The 25,295-nt window shown below is 38.1% G+C and overlaps 1 long non-coding RNA gene across 2 annotated transcripts in view; it reads left to right on the plus strand.

Moving 5' to 3' along the window:
• Nucleotides 1-14,677: 14,677 nt before the first annotated feature.
• LOC144381604 (uncharacterized) overlaps nucleotides 14,678-25,295 on the plus strand; it is a 178,212-nt gene continuing 167,594 nt past the window's right edge. For both annotated transcript variants that reach the window (XR_013447078.1, XR_013447077.1), the window contains exon 1: nucleotides 14,678-14,821. This is a non-coding gene — a long non-coding RNA (uncharacterized LOC144381604). The remainder of the gene's footprint in view (nucleotides 14,822-25,295) is intronic.

Genomic DNA, 25,295 nt, shown 5'->3' on the forward strand with positions numbered 1-25,295 from the left:
ATCAAAATCCTATAGGAGAACATAGGCAATAACCTCTTTGACATCAGCTACAGCAACTTCTTTCATGATACATCTCCAAAAGCTAGTGAAACAAAAGCAAAAATGAACTTTTGGGACTTCATCAAGATAAAAAGCTTCTGCACAGCAAAGGAAGCAGTCAACAAAACCAGGAGGCAACCCACAGAATGGGAGAAGATATTTGCAAATGACACTACAGATAAAGGTCTGGTATCCAATATCTATAAAGAACTTCTCAAACTCAATATCATTTATCTTTTTTTAAAAAGATTTTATTTATTTATTTGACAGAGAGACACAGCTAGAGAGGGAACACAAGCAGGGGAAGTGGGAGAGGGAGAAGCAGGTTTCCCATGGAGCAGGGAGCCCAATGCGGGGCTCGATGCAGGGCTTGATCCCAGGACCCTGGGATCATGACCTGAGTGGAAGGGAGACGCTTAACGACTGAGCCACCCAGGCACCCCAATCATTTACCTTTCTATATATATTTTAGAATCACTTTTTCTATGTCTAAAATAGCATGCTGGAATTTTTATTGGTGTTGAGTTGTATATGTTGTTCAATTTGAAGATGATTGACTTACAATAGTAAGTCTTCTAATCCATTAGCAAGACATATCTCACCCTTTAATTAAGTTACCTTGATTTTTAAAAATAAGTATTTTATAGTTTTTACCATAAGATCTTATAAATTCTTATTAGATTTATATCTAAGTGTTTCATATTTTTGGCAGTTCTCTAAATGACTTTAAAATTTCTATTTCTAGTTTTTCATTGCTAGGACATAGGAATGCAATTATTTTTGTATATTGACGCTGTATCCAGCAACTAATCTAAATTCACTTATTACTTATGGTAGTATTTTGGTAAATTCTTTGCCATTTTCTACGTAGATAATTTGTCTGTGAATAGAGTTTTATTTCTTTCTTTACAAACTAAGCTGTTTAATTTCCTGTCGTATTGGGTAGTGTATCAATTATGATATTGAATAAGAATTGTTAAGTGTAGACCTTGTCACACTGTTCATATTAGTGGAAAAGCATTCACTCCATCCTTTTTTGTTGCCTCAAAGTCAACAAGAGAGAGAAATTCTAGCAAGTAGAGTGATACAATATTATGTAGTATAATCACATACATCCTATCATCATTGTCATATTCTGTTGGTTAGAAGTAAGTTACAAGTTATGCCCATACTTAGGTGGAAAGGATCCGGCAAAGGTATGAACGCTAGGAAATGGGGATCCTGGGGCCCACCTTAAAAGCAATCTGCTGCAGCAATTGTTGCTTTGGAGTTTATAATTAGTATCCTCTACTTCTAATTGTCTAACTATAAGTAACAATATTTCACATATAGTATAAGAAATTTGCAACAGCATACTTCTGTATTTAATTACTGGCCTTTGTGCTTGTTGCTGTCATACATTTTATTTTTATGCATTTTGTTTATTACACAATACTTTGCTATTATTCTTAAGCAAACTGTTACGTTTTAAAGAGATTTTTAAATTAAAAAAATATCTTTTTTTTTTAAACTCACATACTTATCATCTCTAGAGTTCTTCATTCATTTACACAGATCAAGCTTTCTATCTGGTATCATTTTTCTTCTGCTGAAAGGATTTCCTTTAACATTTTTTGAAGTTCAGATCAGCTAATGATGAATTCTCATGGCTTTTGAATGTCTTTGAAAGTCTTGATTTCACTTTTGTTTTCAAAAGATATTTTTGCTGCATCTAGTACAGTAGATTGTTTTTTCTTTCTTTCTACACTTCAATGATGTTGCTCTACTATTTTTTATCAACAAGGAGACTTCTGTCATTTTTATCTTTATTCTTCTGTATTTAAGGAAACGTTTTTCTCTGGGTGTTTTTAATATTTTCTCTTTTTCAGTGGTTTTGAGAAATTCAATTATGATATGCCTTGGTACAGTTTTTTTTTCCATATTTCTTGTGCTTGTGGCTCCTTGAAATTCTAGGATTTGTAGACTTGTGACTTTCATCCAATTTGGATATTTTGGGGCAATTATTTCTTCAAATATATCTTTTTCTGTTTCTGTCCTCCTCTCTACTTTTCTTTAGGAATTCAAATTACACATGTATTAGGCTACTTGAAGTTGTCCTACAGCTCACTGATGCACTTTTCAATTTTTTAAGATGGTTTCTGTGTTTCATTTTATACAGTTTTTATTTTTCTGTTTTCAAGCTCATTAAACTTTTCTTCTATAGTGTATGATCTGTTTTTAATCCCATCCATGATATTTTTTCATTACCAACATTATATTTTTCATATCTAGAAATTTGATTTGGATCTTTTATACATGTTCCATATCTCTGCTTAATATGCTCACCTTTTCCTTTTTTCTTAATCATATGAAATAGTTTTAATAAATTATTTAATATCCTTGTTTTCTAATTATGTTACCTGTGACACTTCTAGGTCTATTTCTATTAATTGAATTTTCACCTTCCATTAGCATACACACATGAAATAGTTTTTTTTTCCCCAACAGCTGTTTCCCAGCTATCACAGGGGAGATTAGATTGTAGTATTATCAGTGTTCTCAGAGAGCAGTGGGAGTGGAAGGGAAATAAAGATGATCCACAGTGAAGATCAAGAAAGATTTCCCAGAGTAGAATAACACTTGAGCTCATTTACCAACTAAAAGTAAGTATTGACAAAGGGGGAAAAAAGAGGAAAATGAAATTCCCAGTGGACAAAGCACATATGCAAAGGCACATGAATGAGAAATGAATACATTAAAGGAATATCAGGGAGATCCCTATGGCTGAGTTATGAACAGGGAGTGGAGAGAGATAACAGACTAGTACATAGGACCAGCTTGTGATGGGACCTGCACTTGGCTGAAAAGCATAAAATTTAATAGCATGGCAAGATCTGGGAGGTCTTAAAAATTGTGGTAAAATATAAATAATATAAAAATTATCATCTTAACCATTTTTAAGTGTGTAGTTCAGAGGCATTAAATACCTTTACACTGTTGTGCAACTATTGCTGCCATCCAACTTCAGAATTTTTTCATATTTTCAAACTGAAACTCTGTACCCATTAAATTCTAACTCATTTCTCCCTCCCCTCAGCCCCTGGATAACACTATTCTAATTTCTGTCTCTATGAATTTAACTACTCCAGGTATCTCATATAAGTAGATTCATACACCTTTTCTGATTGACTTATTTCACTTGGTGTAATGTCTTCATGATTCATCCACACTGTAGAATCGGTCATAATTTCCCTCATTTTTAACTTTGAATAATATTCCATTGTATGTATATCATACATTGTTTGTCCATTCATAGGTTGATGGACATTGGGTTGCTTTCACCTTTTGGTTATTTTGAATAATGTTGTTATGAACATGGGTGTACAAATGATGTGCTTCAGTCCCTGCTTTCAATTCTTTTGGGTATATACCCAGAAGTGGAATTGCTGGATCATGTGGTAATTTTATGCTTAATTTTTTTGAGGAACCACCATACCACTTTCTACAGTGACTGCATCATTTTACTTTCCCCTTAGCAATGCAAAGGGGATTTTGAGTTCTTCACATCCTTACCAAAACTTATTATTTTCTATTTTTAAAATTTTATTTTTTAAAATATAATAGCCATCCTAATGTGTGTAAAATAGTATCTCACTGTAGTTTCGATTTGCACTTCCCTAATGATTAGTGAAGTTGAACACCTTTTCAGGTGCTTATTGGTTACTGTATATTTTCTCTCCAGAAATATCTATTCAAATCTTTTGATCATTTTAAATCAGGTTTTTTAGTTGTTGTTTTTAAGTTGTAAGAGTTCTTTATATATTCTGGATATTAATGTCTGATCAGATAGTTGCAAATATTTCCTCCCATTCTATGTATTGCCTTTTCACTCTGTTACTAGTGTCCATTGATGTTCAAGAGTTTTTAATTTTGATATGATTATTATTTTTTCTATTGTTTCTTGTGCTTTTGGTAGCATATCCAAGAAATCATTGCCAAATGCAATGTCAGAAATCTTTTCTCCTATGTTTTCTTATAAGAGTTTTATAGTTTTAGGTGTTACATTTAGGTCTTTGATCCATTTTGAGTTAATTTTTGTATATGATGCAAGATAAGGATTTAATTTCATTCTTTTTCATGTGGTTACTCTGTTTCCCCACCACTGGTTGAAAAGACTGTCCTTTCCTCATTGAATGGTCTTGATATCCTTGTCAAAAGTCATTTGATGATATATGTGAGGCCTTAATTCTAGGCTCTCTATTCTATTCCATTGGTGTACATGCCCTTCTTAGGGCTGGTACCACGTGATTTTGATTTCTGTAGCTTTGTAGTAAGTTCTGAAAGCAGGAAATCTGAGTCCTCCAAACTTGTTATTTTTCGAGATTGTCTAGGTAATTCCAGGTCCCTTGAGTTTCTATATGAATTTTAAGATGGATTTTCCTATTTCAGCAAAACTCTCATTCAGATTTTGAGGGATTGCTTTGAATCTGTAGCTTTGGGTAGTATTTAAATCTTAACAATATTAGTCATGTAATCCATGAACATAGGAACTTTTGTTAGTGTATTATTTAATTTTTTTCAACAATGTTTTGTAGTTTCACTGTACAAATCTCTTGCCTCCTTGGTTAAGTTTATTCCTACATATTTTATTTTTTGATGCTTTTTAAAAATGGAATTATTTTCTTAATTTCCTTTGTGGATTGTTTATTGATGGTGCATGAATTTTTTTGTGTGTGCTCATTTTGTAGCTTGCAACTTTGATTTTTTTTTTTTAATCAGTTCTAACAGGTTTTGTGTATGTGTGTAATCTGTAGGGCTTCCTACATTTAAGATTATGTGGAGTGTGAAAAGTGACAGTTTTACTCTTTCTTTTCCAATTTGGATGCCTTTCATTCCTTTTGTTCTGCCCATTTTCTCTGTCTAGAATTTTTGATATTATGCTGAATAATATAGGCAAAAGTGGTTATCCTTGTTTTGTTCCAATTTTGGAAGGTTTTAAGCAGGTAATCCACAGAGGCATTTCCAAATTTTCTGATGATCACTCTGGTTGCTGAATGGAGGATGGATGGAAAGGGCAAGACTGGAGGCAAAAACACTAATGAAAGAGACTTTCAATAGCTCATATAAGGGTGCTAATTTGCTTAGAGGGCAGTACAGTGAGCTAGTGAGAGTGACACCAAGTCCTCACTGACCTTGAACATATATAACAGGGTCTGATGGCCAATGAGCCACCCATTGCCATAGATAGAGGATGGTTTGAGGTTGGATCATGCCACATTCCTCTCTACATTCTCATTCAGGAGAGGGAAAATTAAAATCAAAACAAAGACACCCAGGATGCATGTCTGAGGAGAACTCCCTAAGATCAAATGTTCTAGCCCTGTGGTCTCTTTGTAGGCAGTGCTGATAACATAGCAGAAATGGAAGGCTGTAAAGGAAGCAAAACTCCATCTGGACCACAATTGTCTCTTTTCACACCCTCTTCACGCCAATACTATCTATAGAAAGTAGGAAAACAAAGCTCAGAGAAGCTTTTGATCTCAGAGTTCCAAGAAGCAAGTGGTAAGAAGTCATTCTTTCATGTCCTAAACTGGGAGTATGAGTTTCTGACATCTGTCAGGAGCTAGTGGAAGGGAACAATGTACCATTTGTAATGAACATAAATATCTTGCATCAAGACTCCACCCCAAAACTGCTAGAACTCATACAGGAATTCAGTCAAGTGGCAGGATATAAAATCAATGCACAGAAATCAGTGGCATTCCTACACACCAACAACGAGACAGAAGAAAGAGAAATTAAGGAGTCGATCCCATTTACAACTGCACCCAAAACCATAAGATACCTAGGAATAAATCTAACCAAAGAGGCAAAGAATCTGTACTCAGAAAACTATAAAATACTCATGAAAGAAATTGAGGAAGACACAAAGAAATGGAAAAGCGTTCCATGCTCATGGATTGGAAGAACAAATATTGTGAAGATGTCAATGCTACCTAGAGCAATCTACACATTCAATGCAATCCCTATCAAAATACCATCCACTTTTTTCAAAGAAATGGAACAAATCATCCTAAAATTTGTATGGAACTAGAAAAGACCCCGAATAGCCAGAGGAATATTGAAAAAGAAAAGCAAAGCTGGTGGCATCACAATAACAGACTTCAAGCTCTATTACAAAGCTGTAATCATGAAGATAGTATGGTACTGGCACAAAAACAGATACATAGATCAATGGAACAGAATAGAGAGCCCAGAAATGGACCCTCAACTCTATGGTCAACTCATCTTCAACAAAGCAGGATAGAATGTCCAGTGGAAAAAAGACAATCTCTTCAAAAAATGGTGTTGGGAAAATTGGACAGCCACATGTAGAAGAATGAAACTGGACCATTTCCTTACACCACATACAAAAATAGTCTCAAAATGGTTGAAAGACCTCAATGTGAGACAGGAGTCCATCAAAATCTTAAAGGAGAACACAGGCAGGAACCTCTTCGACCTCAGTCGCAGCGCCTTCTTCCTAGAAACAATGCCAACGGCAAGGGAATCAAGGGCAAAAATGAACTATTGGGACTTCATGAAGATAAAAAGCTTTTGCACAGCAAAAGAAACAGTCAACAAAACCAAAAGACAAGCAACAGAATGGGGGAAGATATTTGCAAATGACATATCAGATAAAGGGCTAGTATCCAAGATCTATAAAGAACTTATCAAACTCAACACCCAAAGAACAAATGATCCAATCAAGAAATGGGCAGAAGATATGAACAGACATTTTACCAAGAAGATATCCAAATGGCCAACATACACATGAAAAAGTGCTCAACATTGCTTGGCATCAGGGAAATCTAAATCAAAACCTCAATGCGATACCACCTCACACCAGTCAGAATGGCTAAAATTAACAAGTCAGGAAATGACAGATGTTGGCGATGGATGCAGAGAAAGGGGAACCCTCCTACACTGTTGGTGGGAATGCAAGCTGGTGCAGCCACTTTGGAAAAGAGTATGGAGGTTTCTCAAAAAGTTGAAATAGAGCTACCACACGACCCAGCAATTGCACTACTGGGTATTTACCCCAAGTATACAGCGTAGGGATCCGAACGGGTACATGCACCCTGATGTTTATAGCAGCAATGTCCACAATAGCCAAACTATGGAAAGAGCCCAGATGTCCATCGACAGATGAATGGATAAAGAAGATGTGGTATATATATACAATGGAATATTATGCAGCCATCTGAAGGAATGAAATCTTGTCATTTGCAATGATGTGGATGGAACTGGAGGGTATTATGCCGAGCAAAATAAGTCAATCAGAGAAAGACATGTATCATATGATCTCACAGATATGAGGAATTCTTTTTTTTTTTTTTAAAGATTTTATTTATTTGAGAGAGAGAGAATGAGAGAGAGCGAGCACATGAGAGGGGGGAGGGTCAGAGGGAGAGGCAGGCTCCCTGCCGAGCAGGGAGCCCGATGCGGGACTCGATCCAGGGACTCCAGGATCATGACCTGAGCCGAAGGCAGTCGCTTAACCAACTGAGCCACCCAGGCGCCCCAATATGAGGAATTCTTAATCTCAGGAAACAAACTGAGGGTTGCTGGAGTGGTGGGGGCTGGGAGGGATGGGGTGGCTGGTTGATAGACATTGGGGAGGTTATGTGCTATGGAGAGTGCTGTGAATTGTGTGAGACTGTTGAATCACAGACCTGTACCTCTGAAACAAATAATACATTATATGTTAAAAAAAAAAGAAGAAGAAGAAGAAGATAGCAGGAAGGGAAAAATGAAGGGGGGGGAAATCAGAGGGGGAGACGAACCATGAGAGACTATGGACTCTGAGAAACAAACAGGGTTCTAGAGGGGAGGTGGGGGGGGGATGGTTTAGCCTTGTGATGGGTATTAAAGAGGGCACATACTGCATGGAGCACTGGGTGTTATATGCAAACAATGAATCATGGAACACTACATCAAAAACTAATGATGTAATGTACGGTGATTAACATAACATAAAAAAAAAAAAGAGCCAGGACCATTAACAGAGCATCTTGGGTTATGAACACTCAACAAATACTTCTAAAACAGGAGCTTGACAGGAAAAAATACATCTTGCAGTGACCCATTCCGGATGCTGGAATCTTTACTATAGTAATCAGGTAGTCCAGAAATTGAGAATTGAATTCTAGTCTTTCCAAGTTGAAAGCCCACACTGTATTCAGTGTGGTCCTGGAGTCTTTGACTGATTGTCCTATTCTGCTCTCTTTCCTTGTCTGTCTGCATGGTATATAACTTTTAGCAAATTTTCTTAGACTGTCTACAATTGCTCAGTGTTCCTCCATAATTGACATTCTTTTTTAAGAAAAAGTTTTACACCAACCAGTGCCTTTGGAAAGCGTTTGACACAAATTGTGTATCTCAGGAATGGTTTTATTTTATTTGTTGTTACTGTAGTCAAATGGTTTTCTTTCCTCTGGTGTGATGTTTTCTGGCCAGTTGCTTCTATTCTTTCTCTGTGATGTGGCCAAGAGAGAATTAAAATTCCTTTCTGAAAACTGGTTGGGAGAAGAATATCCCTTTTCTGGTTCAAAATGACTACTGGGAATTAATATGAATGTCATAGTGGTGCCTCTACAGCCCCATCAAACATGGGGCCTGACTGCTGCAGTCAAAGATATGACTTGTTTGTGTTTTGCTCCTGCTGTCAAGAGAGCTGCACCAGAGCTGGTCATTCAAAAGCATGTTTTGAAGCTTAGGCCCCTCATGTGCAAGGGAATTGAAAAGAGGTTGAAAGAGGCAAAAATCAGAAGAAAACAATAAGGACATCTCAAATGTTGGCCAAATTTATTCTTGGAGTAGTGATAGGGGGTACTGAAAATCCTTGGTGTGGGATAAATTTCAGATCCCTGCTAACCAAAAATCAAACCCAGAAGAGACATTATGGACCCTGGACATGAGAATAGTAATGTGTGGCAATTCCCAGAAAGGAGTTCCTTTTATATTCATGTTGATGTTGAAACCTCAGTGAGCATGTTCTAACAATAGTAGAAATTCATGTCTAAGCATTTTTCTCCCAGGGACAGCTTATCCTGTGAGCTCTGTTCTCTGTTGATTATGGCATTTGGCCTTTGAAAACTTGCATAGAAAAAGGAAATATGCAAAAGAAGGGGTTCTTTTTTTTTTTAATTTAAATTTTACTTAGTTAACATGCAGTGCAATATTGGTTTCTGGAGTAGAATTCAGTAATTCATCACTTACATACAACACACAGTGCTTATCACAACAAGTGTGCAAAAGAGGGGCGTTCCTCTCCTAATTTAATATTTACATGCCCTTGCCATGCTTCTTTTAAATAAATTATTTTTGCTTTACAAATACTTCTTTAATTAATTTTGTTTTTCTCTGAGAGGAAAAGTACAAAGCAGAAATGGCCTATGAAATACTTGGTGACCATTAGACACCACAAGACATCTTCTGAGCCTTGGATGGCTCTGGTTCTGATTTGACCAGGAGGTGTCAGAACCAACTGGTGCTGGGAATGAACAGTTTCAAGTCCAAAGGGGACAGCAATGGCAGAGAGAGGATGCCAGGCTCATAGACTCAGGAAGATGATATAGATGAGGGCTAGAATCCAGAAGGGAAAACAGGGACCAGAAAACCTGGCTAGAAGCCTAGAAACCCAAGAAAATGGAACAGAGATGGAGGTAAACATAAGCAGTTAACAAGGAAATTCACCATCTAGGCCGGTGGTTCTTAAGCCTGGCCACACATTGCAATCATCTGGGGAGTGCCCTGTACTTCATCACATCCCAGATTTTTTTTTTTCAGGTTATTCAAATAGAACTTTTGTCCTCATACTCCAATTGAAACTTCCTTGCCAAGGTCAATAATGATCTCCATATTTCCAAATTTAAAGAATACTTTTATTTTTTTCTCACTCAACTTAAATTCCAACAGAATCCTATCCAGTCAATCCTCCTTCTCTAAACTCTTTCTTCTCTTGGCTTCAGTGACACCATTATTGCTCTAAAAAATAATAAACAAAAAAATTAAATAAATAAAAATAAATAAATAAGTAAAGGCAACTCATTTTTAGCATTTATTGCTAAGATTTTCCTTCCTAGGCTTCTCAGTGTTGAAATGTTCCAGGATCCCATTTCTGTCTCTCTCTTTCCTCTCCATCTCTCTTTACCCTTCCCTTCTCCCATCCTTTCTTTTCCTTTTCTTTCTCTTCTCTTTTTATTTATTTATTTATTTATTTATTTATCTATCTCTTTCTACTCATACTCATGTCCTAGGTGACTAGATCCTCTAATCAATCAATGCCTATGGCTTCAAATACCATCCACACACTCACAAGACTTTAATCAGTCAGCATAGCCTAGATTCTGCAGTACTAACAGACAATTTCAAATTTTATTAGCTTAGTGTAACCCAGGTTTATTTCTTGCTCATGTTACAGATCCAAAGTGTTAACAGGAGTTGTTCCTCATTGTAATCATTCATGTTGGAGTCATCTTGATAGATGCTCCTACTATCACATCAGCTGTGAGAGGGAATGTAGTGAATTACACAGTCCTCTATGAAAGGTTCTGCCTGAAACTAAGATAGGTGCTGTTATTCCATTTTCCAGGTGAGAAACTGAGGCATCAAGAGGCTAAAGTAAGGGATAGAACTGGGCTATGAATCCAGAGGTGTATTACTCTCACTGGTTTATGAATGAGTGAACTAGGTCAAGGTGAAGTTGACACTTGCCTAGGGTCACACTGTACTCTGGATAAGATCATATACGCATATAACTCTAGTCTGCTTGACAACTGAGCCCACATTCCCCATCACACTCTACTATCGATCACTGGAAGTCTCATTCCTGCTTGTGAAGGAATCTTTATTATCTTCCACGAAAGTGAAGTTTTATAAGAAGGAGTAACTTACTAACAATAGCTAGTGTGTGCAGCTGTCTTACAGGAATCAGCTTACTTGTTCCTTGTTAACAGCTCTGTGGAGTAGATATTATTATTATTCTCATTTCACAGTGGGGAACTCTAAACTCTGATTGTAGAGAAATAAGTACTTTTGCCAAGGCTATGCAACTTGGGGAGGTGGAGCAGGATTTGAGGCTGGATAGATGACCCCTGACCTGATCACACACCCTCAGACAATGCAGCCATAATGTGCTTTTCCAACCTGATACGCATTAGCTGTTGAAATCCATCTCCTACCTCAACACTAATGGGTGCCTTATGATTGGTGTATAATGTGGTCCAGTCTTATAGGTTTGATAGCCATAGATATAGAATGAGGCCTGGCTGAAATCCCTCAGTGGTCAATTTTGACAGCCAGAGACCCCTTCTTCCAGGGCAGTGGATCCTTTGTAGGTATGTGGCAGGGGAATTGTATTGTAGGGGCAGCCAACTGTAGTGACACAAAATCCTATCTCCTAAGTTGATGGCTGGTTGGCCCTGTAGTTATCATTTGAGCAAGACTTCCCTAACCTGGAGAAGAAGGGTCTCTTGGGATCCCTACTACCTACATGCTCAACTCCTGAGCATGTCTGCAGGATGCTGCCTCCTTTAGCAGCCTCATACTCTGCAAATACCCCCACATGTGTCCTCCATGCTCCATCACACTAGAACTACCAGGCCTTCCTAAACCTTCCCCCTCCTTCCCCTGATTTCATCCCAGTCACTGCCCTGGAATGTTGGTTTTGCTCATCCTGAAGTGTGACCCTCTTTCTACGTTTCTGCCACTGCTTCGGTCCCATTGTCTTCCCACTATGTGGCTTTGCATTTGAATCCTGTATGGCACAGGGCAAAAGTACACCCTTTGGGGTCAGACATATTTTTACTGGAACATTGACTTTTCCACTTACCAGGTGAGTGACCTTGCATGTGTCTCTTCAGTTCTCCAGACTCAGTCTCCACACTATGAATTCAGGAAGTCATATTAACCTTGCTGTAGGTAAGACTATGTATAAAGGTAGCACAGAGTCTCAAGTACAAGTGGCTGATTCACAAATGAAGGGAAGGTGATCTTTTAGCCCACTGATTATTGACCAATAACTCCACAGCAAATGCACATTTACATATGCTTGTAAATGGATACATCTGTGTTAAATGTATTTAGTGAGGCTGCATATGCATACATGCCACTGCCCTGATGGACAAATCAATTCTCCTCCCTTCCCCACAACCCAGCTAAGTTTCCCCAGGAGCTCCCACTTGGCCTGCTAATGGGGAACTGAAACTTGCCAGTTAAAAAACTTAGCTAAATTTCTTTTGAGTAGTGTAATTTTGTTTAAACGTATTTCTTTAGGTCAATACTGAGACTCTCAGAATCTGTTCTGTCCCTTCTCTACCCCAAGATGGGGATCTGTGTGTGTGTGTGTGTGTGTGTGTGTGTGTGTGTGTGTATGTGTACTCATAGTGATGGGGGAGAGGCATGTATTTGCTTGGAACTCTTGTGCTGTTCTCTTTGTGCTAACTGCTCCTTGCCGTTTTGGTCACCGACCCTATTGTGGACATTTGCTGTTGCTTGGCTGGTTGTTTTTCTTACAGGATGGCCAAGGTGGGTGGTCTAACCTCTGTCCTCCTCAGGGTTGTGTGCACTCCTGAGATCTGTCTGTGACTCTCCTTAGTAACCTTTCACCCCTTAAGCTAATCAACAGCATGTGACATGTCTTCTACATGATTGCACAAGATGGTAAGAAATTGTGGTTGCTTATCACCCTATGTAGTAATTCTGGTGTGACGAGGGAAAAGGGAGTAAGGAAGAGAAAGCGTTCTTGTTTCAGGAAGGGCGTGGGTTAAAAGAGTTTGGGGGACCTGACACATTTTTTTTAAAGTTTATTGAGAGAAGCCAGCAAAACTCCTTTCAACCAAAGAGATTCTAAAAATAATAAAGGCCTTTTTATCCAGTGGGGTCACGTAAATTTTTTATTCCTTTTGGAATAAAGCAAGCATGTGAATTTCTAGCTCCTTTTAATCTGTCACTCATGTATCATATGTCAAGGGGCTGGCGCTGAAAAGTGAATTACATAATGAGTGAGTGGAAGACGTTTTTTCCCTGACATAAGTATGCCTTAAATTACATATTGTTCATCTGGTTTTTAAAATATGGACTTCTATTTTTTGTGGTTGTCAAATATGTCTTGAAAAGCCTATAATTTCTCAGTAAGGATCAGAAAAACTTTTCTGCATAACAAAGTGGAAGCTACTCTTTTGGTTCTCAAGGTACCACTATTTGGAGATTAGTGAGGTTTATTTGTGTTTCATTAATCATTATTGCTGAGGGTGAATAATCATAATAATAGTGATAATAATATTCTGTGTCACTCTGAACTCTCTGCCTAAGAGGTGCCAAGAGGCGGATGGACATGCATACTGAAACCTTACGTCTGGATACACCGTGTGCCTGGGTGGAGGAGCTAGAATCTAAACACGTGAGGTCAGAAGCCCATGAAGACAACCTGTGTTCACACAGCCATGATAACTGAGGTCTGACATTTCTGTTCACAGCAACATGCTGAGAAAGGAAGAGGAGAAAGCAGACTCCCATGCACAGGGTAACATAAAGTAGCACTTCCAGCATACTAAGAAGGCAACGGCATCACCTGTAATGGGCCCTGTGTCCTTTTATCCTCACAACAGTGCTGTGAGGCTGGGGGGCCACATGGATCCTGTGACTCCGGACAGGTGAAGTCACAGGCCAGGGTCAGGCAGATGGTGAGTGATAGAGCCCTAATCTCTCTCTGTCCCTCTAGGCAGTGATCACAGCAACACTCAGGAAAGCCTTACTGTTCCATTTTTACAGTGAGGGTTACAGAAGTTAATAAAGCTGTCTGGCATTTCCAACTTTATTTCTTTTTCTGGCATCTTCTACTCAGTAAGTGACAAGGCTTGGATTTCACCTAGTTCTGATTGATGCCAAGTAAACCAAACTTTGTCCTCAGGAGAAATCTGTCATGGAACATCAATATGTAAAAAAAATGGATAAAAGAGCATTAGTATATGCTCATTTTATAAATCTATATTATAATATTTACTTATAAAATTATCAATAGAACAATTAGTCTATCAAGATGATCATAAAGACTGGAAACAATTTTAGATATAACTAATAGTTTTACCTTAGCTTCAGCATCCAATTTATTTTTCAGTTTCCTGTTATTTGAAAGTCTCAAATATTAAAATATAACCAGTTGAAAATGCTAAGTTATTTTTTAGTAACTCTGTTTTTGGTCTTAGGTTATTTAAACCAATCTAAAAGCTTGGAGATTAGAAGAAGGGCAACAGGAGTGTTTTGTTTCAAAGCTGATGTCTTAACAACATTTACTACTGGAAATATCTTATACTCCTAATGATTTCTCAGCTATCTAATTTTTCATAACCAGTAGGAAATAATTTGAATATCATGTAAAGTTCAATAGTGCAGGTATATGAAATCTAATATTCCTCATTGTTTCCCTCCCAAATAGCAACTTCAATGTGAAAATGGTCAATTCTTTTGTCCTATGTTCTATGTGGATTTAAACTTTGATGTTCAAGTTCACCCTTCACTTTATTTGCTGCCATGGGTGTGGTGATGCGCTGACTTTGCATTTCCAGTCTGTAGAGTGCAGTGTTGCCACTTTGCAGTTGTTATTGCATGCAAGACTGCCATGCCGTGAGGGAGCTATGCCCAGCGTGCAGCTGAGTGTGGCTCAAGTGTGCTGAGGACTATATTCACCTCTACAAATTATGTCAACAGACGTGCTGCTCAGACTTCAAATGAATATCACTACAGAATGGATCTCTTTCTGGTTGGTGATTAAATTTCAAGAAACTCATATATATGGTTGCGATGGTAAGAGAGGATTGTTACCCTGAGGTTAACTCAGCTGTCTATGTGAGCATGTCATAGACTCTTGTGCAAAATTTTGTTACATAATATATTTAAGTGTTTAAGTTTTATTGCAGCATAACTTACACACAAAAATATGTTAAATGGAATGAGAATTGGGTGCACCAAAAGATGCCAATATACTGGGTTTTGAATAATGAATAGGAGTTCTGGGAGGGAAAGAAAACAGGGACCTATGTATTATGGTCCTCTAGATCCAGTGCCTCTGATGGGTTTCTAAGGAACTTTCTCTCCCTTTCTATTGAAGGTCTGTAATCTTCTATCATTTTGATATTCTGGAGTTTCAAAAAAATGTGTTAATGTGGGAATTAATTTTTATATATTTTGCTCAGTTCATGATGCATGTTTTCAATTAGGTGACATGCCTCTCTCTAGCTCTGGGAAGTTATTTCATTATTTCTTCAAAAATGTATCACCTCCATCTTGTGCTATCTTCCTTAGAGCACCTGCTTTGAAACTCCCTGTCTCTGTGCTCTCATCTCCTTTGCCTCCTTGGCCTGAACAATTTCCTTAACATGATTTTCCAGGCATTCTAATGAGACACTTTGGGAAAACCCATTTTTTTCCTTCTTATTTAGCCCATAGCTTGTTCTTATTCTTTTTCCATTTTTCAATAGCATCCAATTCCTTTAAAAACTAAATCTAATATTTTATTTCAAATTTCTAGGGTAAAAAATGGAGTTTTCAAGTTCCCTTCTGTTCCCTGAACCATCTGCAATGGCAGGTTTGTTTTTTAGCTAAGAGGATGGTCTGTACATTATTGTGCCTGTGGCTGGCAGGATATAATTCAAGGTGAATGGAGAGAGCCATTCATTACTTCTTTCTACTCACTCCAGCCCCTGCCCCACTGCTGAAATCAGGTGGGCTTTGCCCATGACTCCAGCAGCCACAATAGAAGTGTGTTAGATCTCTTGTCTACTGATGAGTGCCTTCTCATGGTTCCATGTTTTAATATAGATATATTCCCATTTATGCTTCTGCCATCATTTTATGGTCTTAGGAGAGAAAACAAAACCAATGTATGTACTTAGCCATCTGGAATACAAGTCCTGTTGTGAGATGAATTGCTAGCTGTGTTGTAAAAATATAAGGTAGATGGACATCTGTGATGGAGTAGGGGGGTGGAGGAAGGTAGTGGAGAAATGGTGTGAGAACTGAGGCTTGAAGGGCGATCAGTGTTACGAAGGGCAGGGAGTGTTTGAGACGGGTGGGATGGGGACTCCTTGGGGCTCTGTGGGTGATGGTGGGACAGGAGCAGGGACTGATGAAACAGGAGAGACATGACCAGCAATGATCTTGTTCCCCACATACTGATCCCTCTCCTGCATTTTGATTTGATTTAGTGATTTGGTGCTGACTGAGCTTCTTCCTGAAGGTAGTGGGCACAGCCCTGAGTCTGCAGCAAGGTCCTGGAAAGGGAGTCCCAGGCTGATTTGCTGCCTGAAGTACTTCATGCATTGCAGCTCCTTCACCCTGCAAATGCCCCATCAGAAGAAATGATAAAGCATGTTTTAAACATGATGACGGTATCCAGTGATAATTTGTGGTAACACATCTGGTGTTATCAATAGCTCTGCACCTGCAATAGAAACACAGTGGGATGCTGTTTGCAAATATGTAAAGTCTTGTCAAAGGATGCCTTGTGCCAAAGTAGCAGAAAGTAGCTTCTTTGGAAGTGCTTCTGTAGCAGTAACAGCTATTATTGATTACCCAAAACTTTCAGAGGCTTGACGGCATTTAATTATCACAATATTGTGGTATGTATTATTGTTACATATCAGATACCTGAGTTCAGAGGAATTAAAGCACAAGATCATGCACCCATTTCTCATGCGCAGAGACAGGATCTGAACTTATGCCTGCCTGACTGCTTTTCACTGTCCCTCTGGGTGCTCTACACCACTACCCACCACAACCCACACCAGCACTTCTTTGAGTCTTGCTGCCTATGCTTATTTTCTCTGTAGCATTAGCTGCTGTAATACTGGAAGTATCTGAGGAAATCAGGGCCTCGCTGATGGGTCCAGTGTTGTGGCAATCAGGGGCAGCTAGGTACAGAAAAGCCTCAACACAGCAAACAGGGACCTTTCAGTGCCATGAAGGGATCTGGAGAAAGTACTCACTGGGACCTGACTCTTGGAGTTCCAGTAAGCCCCAGTGTGGCCTGTGGTCTCATCCTTGATCCTTCAACATAGAGAAGAGAGACACTGAGGTGGGACAAGTGAGACATAAAGAGAAAGGGAAGATGTATTAAAAAGACTGCAAAAGACATACACCACTCCCCATCCCCAGTGGGGAGCTTTACTTTTTAAAAGAAACACACATGCAGTATATATATAACCATTACATTTCACCTGAGCATATATATATATATATATCCATCACATTGTACTTCTCATACTGCATTGTAACTAATTTGTGAGTTTGACTAATTGAGCATCACTACATGCCAGATGCTGTTCTAGGCATTAAGGATATAGCAGTGAGTGAAACAAACAAAAATCCCTGCCCTTGGAGAAAATGTATGTATATATGTATGTATGTATGTATTTACTTATTAAGATTTTATTTATTTATTTGACACCCAGAGAGCAAGCACAAGTAGGCAGAATGCCAGGGAGAGGGAGGGAGAGAAGCAGGCTCTCCGCTGAGCAGGACCATGAGATCATGAACTGAGCCGAAGGCAAATGCTTAACCAACTGAGCCACCCAGGCGCCCCGAGAAACTGTATTTAAACAATTATACAGGAATATCAAATGCCAGAAGAGAAGGTAGCTATAAATGATTATATAAAATTCCCCAGAGAGTTTTTATTAAGTGATGCCATGGACAAAGGCAAATATTAAACAACAGACTGAGTAAACACAAACTGCCACTCATATACCAAAGGTTTATGTGTCATATACACTTACCAACTTATTTCATATCACAGCACGTATAAAAGTGGATGATGTGAGTTCAGTAACCTGGGGTAAATGAAAGGGGTTGTGTGCAGCCCGAGGAACAAGGCTGCCTGAGAACCAAAGTTGTCCACATTTCAGCATGCTTATAATCCATGTGTGGCATATACTATTGTGTGCCATTTGACAAGCTCTGTACTCAAAGCTCCTACAAATTGAAAAATGGATACTCCAATAGAATAATGGGAAAATATGATGAATTCACAGAGAAAACACCAAAGCCTAAAACTTATATGAAAAGATGCTCAACCTCACTAATAGCTAGAGAAACGTAAATGAAAACATCTTTCCTGTTGCCAAAGAACATCACATATTGCTAGTGATGTTGGAGAAATAGGTATGCTTAATCTTCCTGATGGAAATGTGAGTTTAATATTTCTGGAAAACAATCTAGTATGATGTATTGAAATAAAAAATATGCCTATTGCATATAAGGGGAGCCTTTTTGTAATGTCAAAGGACTGGAATGAATCAAAATACAATCCACTAGGGACTAGTAAAATAAAGATGCACCCAAGTACTGGAGTCCTGTGTGGTTGGGGAATGTCAGGAAGCCCCACCTTTATACTGGAATGAAAGTGTCAAGACATGATGTCAAGATAAGAAAGCAAAGTGTGTGGGCGCCTGGGTGGCTCAGTTGGTTAAGTGACTGCCTTCGGCTCAGGTCATGATCCTGGAGTCCCGGGATCGAGTCCCGCGTCGGGCTCCCTGCTCAGCAGGGAGTCTGCTTCTCCCTCTGACCCTCCCCCCTCTCATGTGCTCTCTCTCTCTCCTCTCATCCTCTCTCAAATAAATAAATAAAATCTTAAAAAAAAAAAAAAAAGAAAGCAAAGTGTGGATTCCTTGGTATGTCCATGTGTGTGGATGTTTGTAAAGTCCTGGAACTCCAGGGGCCCCCACAGAAACCGAGTTTTTTGTGCATCTGTGTCCCTTCAGAAGGTCGGCGCTGCCACGGGGACGCCAGGTATGAGCACGGACAGCAAAGTAATGAGCCTGTTTTCTGAACCATCCAGGGAAACGGAGGAGGTTTGCTCATGCGGGCCATGTAGGTCAAGCCTTTTCCTCACTCCACTCAGACCCTCCAGCATCCCCGAAAGCCAGGCCCGCTTTTACAAGGAGGCAGCTTATCAGATAGATGCAAGATGCCTGTTCAGGGGCAGGCAGGAGATCCTTTATGGTTTTCTTTTTTTTTTTTTTTTTTCTGTATATGTATATATTTTGAATGTAGTTAACAGATAATTTTGGATCTTGCTTTTTAAGGTAACATTATAATGTACATAATTATTGTGATATTATGAACTCTTTTAAATAACATATTTATCTTCACAAGTTTGACAGTCACAAAACACTTTTCATATAAATTATCTTCTTCAATCCTGACCTCTTTATTTATTCTTCTCCTGAGGGCAATGCACAAAGAGAGAAAAAGTATTTTAGCCAATCTGCCTATTGATAATTGAGCAGTCCATTTGATGGCTACTTAAGGTACTTCCTTAATCTTTTTCAGTGAACCTCATCAAACAAGAATTTCTGACCCACAATAAAACTTTGACAGATACAATCGATATTCTAAAGTAGCAGATGCAGAAATTTACAGTATATTTTAAAACCTAATTGATTTATAAAACCACATGGAAGGATTACCAAGGAAATCAATTCCTGTAATTTGCTGGGAGACCGGTATGGTCTCCTGAGAACAGCCTGAGGGGGACCAGGAGTTTTGTCTGCAGGAAAAGGTATACAGTTAAGACTCAGATTCTAGGCCTGACTCTGCCACTGTGTGGTCCAGGACCTCAGCCCTGGTCCCCTGGTGCCTCATCTGTGAGAGGGGACTTTGGCATGATTGCCCACAGCTTGACATACATTTGTACAGTAGTTTAAAAGTGTTCTAATTGCTTTCACACACTTCGACTTTATTTTTTATAGTGGCCCTGTGAAATAGCTAGACCATGATTTAGCATTTACAATAAGAAAAAAGTTATGGGAGTGGCGCCTGGGTGGCTCAGTCGTTAAGCGTCTGCCTTCGGCTCAGGTTATGATCCTGGGGTCCTGGGATCGAGCCCCTCATCGGGCTCCCTGCTCCACGGGAAGCCTGCTTCTCCCTCTCCCACTCCCCCTGCTTGTGTTCCCTCTCTCGCTGTGTCTCTCTCTGTCAAATAAATAAAGAAAATATAAAAAAAAAAGAAAGAAAAAAAAAGCTATGGGAGGTCCAGAGAAGTCCAGAGGCATGCCCAGTGTTGCATGGCCTGAGCAGGGTCTCCTGGCTTCTAGGACTGCTGCCATCCTGAGCTCTGAAGACACCCAGTGCTGTTCCAGAGGGACTTCCCATATGGAAGCAGATGTCTGCTCAGCCTCCTGACCAACAGTTCCACCAACCCTACAGTGCAGACCCTCCTAAAACAGGGCCAAAAGACTAAGGCAAGCCTAGAAGGGAAAGGCAGTAGGTGAGAATTACCAAATTTCATGTCTCCGATGCAAATTTTTGCTTCTGGTAGGGGAGGGGCTTTCTCAGTCAAAATAAAAGTGAGATGAAATTTCAAAAAATAAAAAATCATTTACTGTTGACAACAACTTTAGATTTTTCTGTTGTTGCTTTTAATGTAAGAGGATTATTGAGATATAACCCACATAACATACAATAGACCTAATGTATAATCACATGGCTTTTGGTATATTCACAGAGGTGTGCAAATATCATCACAACAAATTTAGAACATTTTCATCACCCAGAACGATACCCTGTAAGCACTTTTAAGCACTCCCATTCTTTCAAACCCCCTCCCTCCCACCAACCTACGCAATTACTAATCTGATTTCTGTCTCTCTATTTGCATATTCTGCATATTGCATATAAATGGGATAATATAATATGGCATCTTTTGTGACTGGCTTCTTTTACTTAGCAAAACAGTATCAAGGTTCACCTATGCTGTTGCATGTATTTGTACTTCCTTTATTTTATTGCCAAGTGATATTTGATTTATGGACATACCACGTTTTATTTATCCATTCATTAGTTGTTTTCACTTTTTGGCTATTATGAATAATGCTCTTATGAACATCTGTGTAAAAAGTTTTTGTGTAGATATAGGTCTTCATTTCTTTTGGCTAATGCCTAGGAGTAGATTTGCTGGATCAAATAATAACTCTTTGTTTAATTTTTAAGGAACTACCAAACTTTTTTCCAAAACATCTGCACCACTTTATATCCCCACCAGTGATGTCTCAGTGTTCCAATCTCTTCACATCCCCATCAACATACATTATTATGTCTTTTTGATTATAATCATCCTAGTGGGTGTGAAGTGGTATTTCATTGTGGTTTTAATTTCCATTTTCCTGATAGTTAATGATATTGAATGTTTTTTTTTTTAATGTTCTTATTGGGCATTTATGTGTCTTCTTTGAAGAAATGATCATTCAAATCCTTTGCCTATTTTTAAATTGGGTTATTTGTCTTATTATTGAGTTGTAAGGGTTCCTTATATATTCTAGGTACAAGTCCCTTATTATAGGTAGCATTTGCAAATATTTTCTCCCATTGTATGTGTTGTCTTTTCAGTTATTTGATGATGTCCTTTAAGACACGAGGTTTTAAATTTTTATGAAGTCTAATTTGTCTATTTTATCTTTTGTCATGTGAGTTTAAAGTCCCAAATCTAAGAAGGGGTTGCCTAACTCAAAGTCATTAAGATCCTGTTTTATAGTTTTAGCTCTTACATGTAGTTCTATGATCCAATGATCCATTTTGAGTCAAGTTTTGAAAAGTTTAACTTTATTCTTTTGCCTATAGATATCCAGTTATATTAATACCTTTTGTTGAAAAGACTGTTCCAATATCTTTTTGGAAAATGAGTTTACCTAATCTGCAGGGGCTTATTTTTGGACTTTCAATTTTATTCCATTTATCTCTATGTCTATTCTAATGCCAATACCATACTGCTTGAACTGTGTAGTTTTACAGTTAGTTTTAAACTGGGCAATTTGAGTCCTCCTATTTTTTCTTGCCTAAAATTTCTTTGGCTAGTCTGAGTGCCTTACATCTCTGTACAAATTTTAGGATTAGATCATCTATCTGCATTTTTGCTGGAATTTTGATAAAAATTTCCCTTAATGTGTAGATCGATTTGGAGATTATTGCTACTTTAACAATGTTATATCTTCCAATCCATGAACAAAGGATATCTTTCTATGTATTTAAGTTTTTAAAAATTTATTTCAAAAATGTTTCTTAGTTGTAAGTGTATAAATCATACACTTCTTTTGTTAAATATATTCCTAAATATTTTATTCTTTTTGGGCCTATTGAATATAGAATTGTTCCTTTAATTTTTAAATTGTTCATTGGAAGTGTATAGAAATACAATTGATTTGTGTATGTTGATTTTGTACCCTGTGATTTTGCTGACTTTATTATTAGTTCTAATGTTTTTTTAGTGAATTTCTTAGGATTTTCAATATACATGAACAGGTCATCTACAAGTACAATTTTACTTCCTTCTTTTAATCTGGATTCCACACATATATTTGACTAATTTCCTTGATGGGAACCTCCAGCACAATATTGCAAAGCGGTAAAAGCAAACATCCTTGTCTTATTCCCGATCTTTGTGTAGAAGCATTCAATCTTTCATCATTAAGTATGATGTTATCTGGATTTTCATACATGCCCGTTATTAGTTTGAGGAAGTTCTATTCTTAGTTAAGTTCCTTTTTTTTTTTTTAAATCATAACGTGGTGTTCAATTTGATCAAATGGTTTTTCTGTACCTATGTAGATGATCTCCAATTTTTGTCCTTTATTCTATTGATAGGATATATTACATTAATTGATTTCTGGATGTTAGACCAACTTTGAATTCCTGGGATAATTCTCATTTGGTCATGGTGTATGATCCCTTTCATACGTTGCTGGATTCAGTTTGCTAGTAATTTGTTGAAGATTTTTGTGTCTATATTCATAAGAGATATTGATCTATGGGTTTCTTTTCTTGTATTGTATTTTTCTGGTTTCATACCAGGGTAATACTAGTCTCCAAAAAATGAGTTGGGAAGCATCCTTTCCTAGTCTACCTTTTTTTTTTAGAAAATTTTGTGAGAATTGGCATTGATTATTAAATGTTTGATAGAATTCACCAGTGAATCATTCTGGGCCTGGGATTTTTTTGCAGGTATTTTTAAAATTGTTAATTTAATCTTTCTTATTCCTAAATCTATTCAAATTTTCTATTTCTCCTTGTCAATTTCAATAGTTTATGTCTTTTTGGGAATTTGTCTATTAAACTTAAGTCGTACATCCTGTTGGTATTGTTTTGTTTTCCAATTTTCTAGATAATAAGTAAATGGTCTTCTTAAACATTTCACTACTAGGTTTAATACTTTCATCTTGGCTTGGGGTAGTGTGTATAGTTTCTGGAGTGAGACAAACCTAGGTTCAAGCTCTATCCCTATTCCTCTAGTTCTCAGGAGTGAACTTTAACTTCTATAGATTTTAGCTTCCTTATTCAAACAATAAAAACAGTGAGAACAAATGAGTAGCCAAATTAAGAGAAAAGAGGTTTGGAAAAATCCCCACAGTCCTCAACATGGTAGATTGCATTTTTCAAAGAAATTATAAAATTTTCTTTTTCCATATACTTTTATAGAACTTCCCACTCTGCCACCAAAATGTGGAATCTATTTCTCCTCTTCTTGAATCTGAGTGGGCTTGTGACTCACTTGTAATCCATAGAATGTGATAGAATTGATGTTGTAAAACTCTTGAGGTGTCTTGTAAGACATCTGAGGTCCCAGCCAACACATAACATCAACTGCCAGATACCTGAGTAAAGATGCCTCCAGATTATTCAAGCCCCATCTGTTGATTGATCCATACTAAAAGTCCACATGCTGTGTAAAGACAAGTCATTATCTCTATGCTACATCTGATTCTTAAACCACATGTGCATAATAAAATTGTTAGAAAAGATGATCAGTTTGTGGAAGAGTATGATCACTTCAAACGTTTTCTCTATTGTAATAACTAAAATAACAATTGTAAGGTTATGAAATTTCATGAATTGTGGGAAATATGAGGGAATTATGGGAGGAAGGTCCTGGTCTTTTGGTTTCCCTCTGTGTGCACAAGGTCATCCTGCTAGGATTCTTGGATGCCTCATTAGCCCCTCTCTCTATGCTCTTATTTACACATCAACCTCACCTGCATGGACATCTTGGAGGTTCACAGATAGAAAGGACTGGCTGTCACCTGGGGTCTCCTCTTGTCTGAAATGTTTTTTTTCCTCTTTGTCTCCTTTGCTTGTCCCTTCTCAGTTTCCTGATTTCTGAACATCAGTCAACTTCAGGGCTCATCTATTCTTTTTCTACACTTACATCTTTGTGGTTTCACCTTGTACTGGTGCTTAAAATATCATATAAATGCTAACAACCAACATTTTTTTTTAAAGATGGGGGCTGGCAGAAAAGAGATTTTGAAGATAAATTTTAGTAAGGTGGTTCTTTGCAGAGGTGTGACAGTTAAAGGAACCAATACAAGATGTGGTGGCAGCATTACCCCTGAGGCTAGAGGGGCACAGGGAGCAAGCAGGAGAGCCAGAGGCTGAGGGGTGGTGTTGATATGTGATTAAAGTAGCTCCTGGCAGGTGTTGTGGCCAGAGGAGATAAAACAAGAGAATGAGTAAAGAAATATCCTGGTGTCTCTCCTTTCTCCCTATGATTGCTATTCTCTCCACTACAGAATTTAACCAAAAACCTTGTGTTCTGCTCACCTCCTATTCACTCCATTGGTGAGAGTGAGATTTCCTGCCCTAAATGGATGAACACATGACACCTGACACTGGACAGGTGAGATTTACAGCAGTTTGAGATGGATGAGATGGATGAACACATGACACCTGACACTGGACAGGTGAGATTTACAGCAGTTTACGACTCATGTATATTTACAGCATGGGGGAGAAAGATAGTACTGGGAAGCAGGGCCACTCAGGGGTTATACTAGAAAATAGAGTGAATAAACAGGGTTTATGGGAGGTAGGCTTTGTAGTAATAACTAGGTGGTAACCCCTAATTCCCTTGGGAAGATATGATTGCCTTGTTTGAATAGTTCTGAGGGCAGGCAGGAAAACTAAGTCAGGTTGAGGACTGGGTTAAACGCAGTTGGTCTTGCTGGTAGAACTCTCTGAGAGGGGAGCATCATTGATGGTACAGCAGCATGGGCTGTCACCCCAATAGTAGGCCCCGCTCAAGTGAGCTTTATTACTACTCAGAGAGAAGGGGTTTTCAAATAGTAAATAATATTAATGCTAATATAAATCTGATACTAATGTTAATAAAAATACTTATTCATTTTTCAGCAAATTTACTAGGCATCTAGTAAATAGATGACTATGCTAGACATCTGGACTATGCTAGG

Source organism: Halichoerus grypus, chromosome 4, assembly GCF_964656455.1.
Source record: "Halichoerus grypus chromosome 4, mHalGry1.hap1.1, whole genome shotgun sequence".
NCBI lineage: Eukaryota > Metazoa > Chordata > Mammalia > Carnivora > Phocidae > Halichoerus > Halichoerus grypus.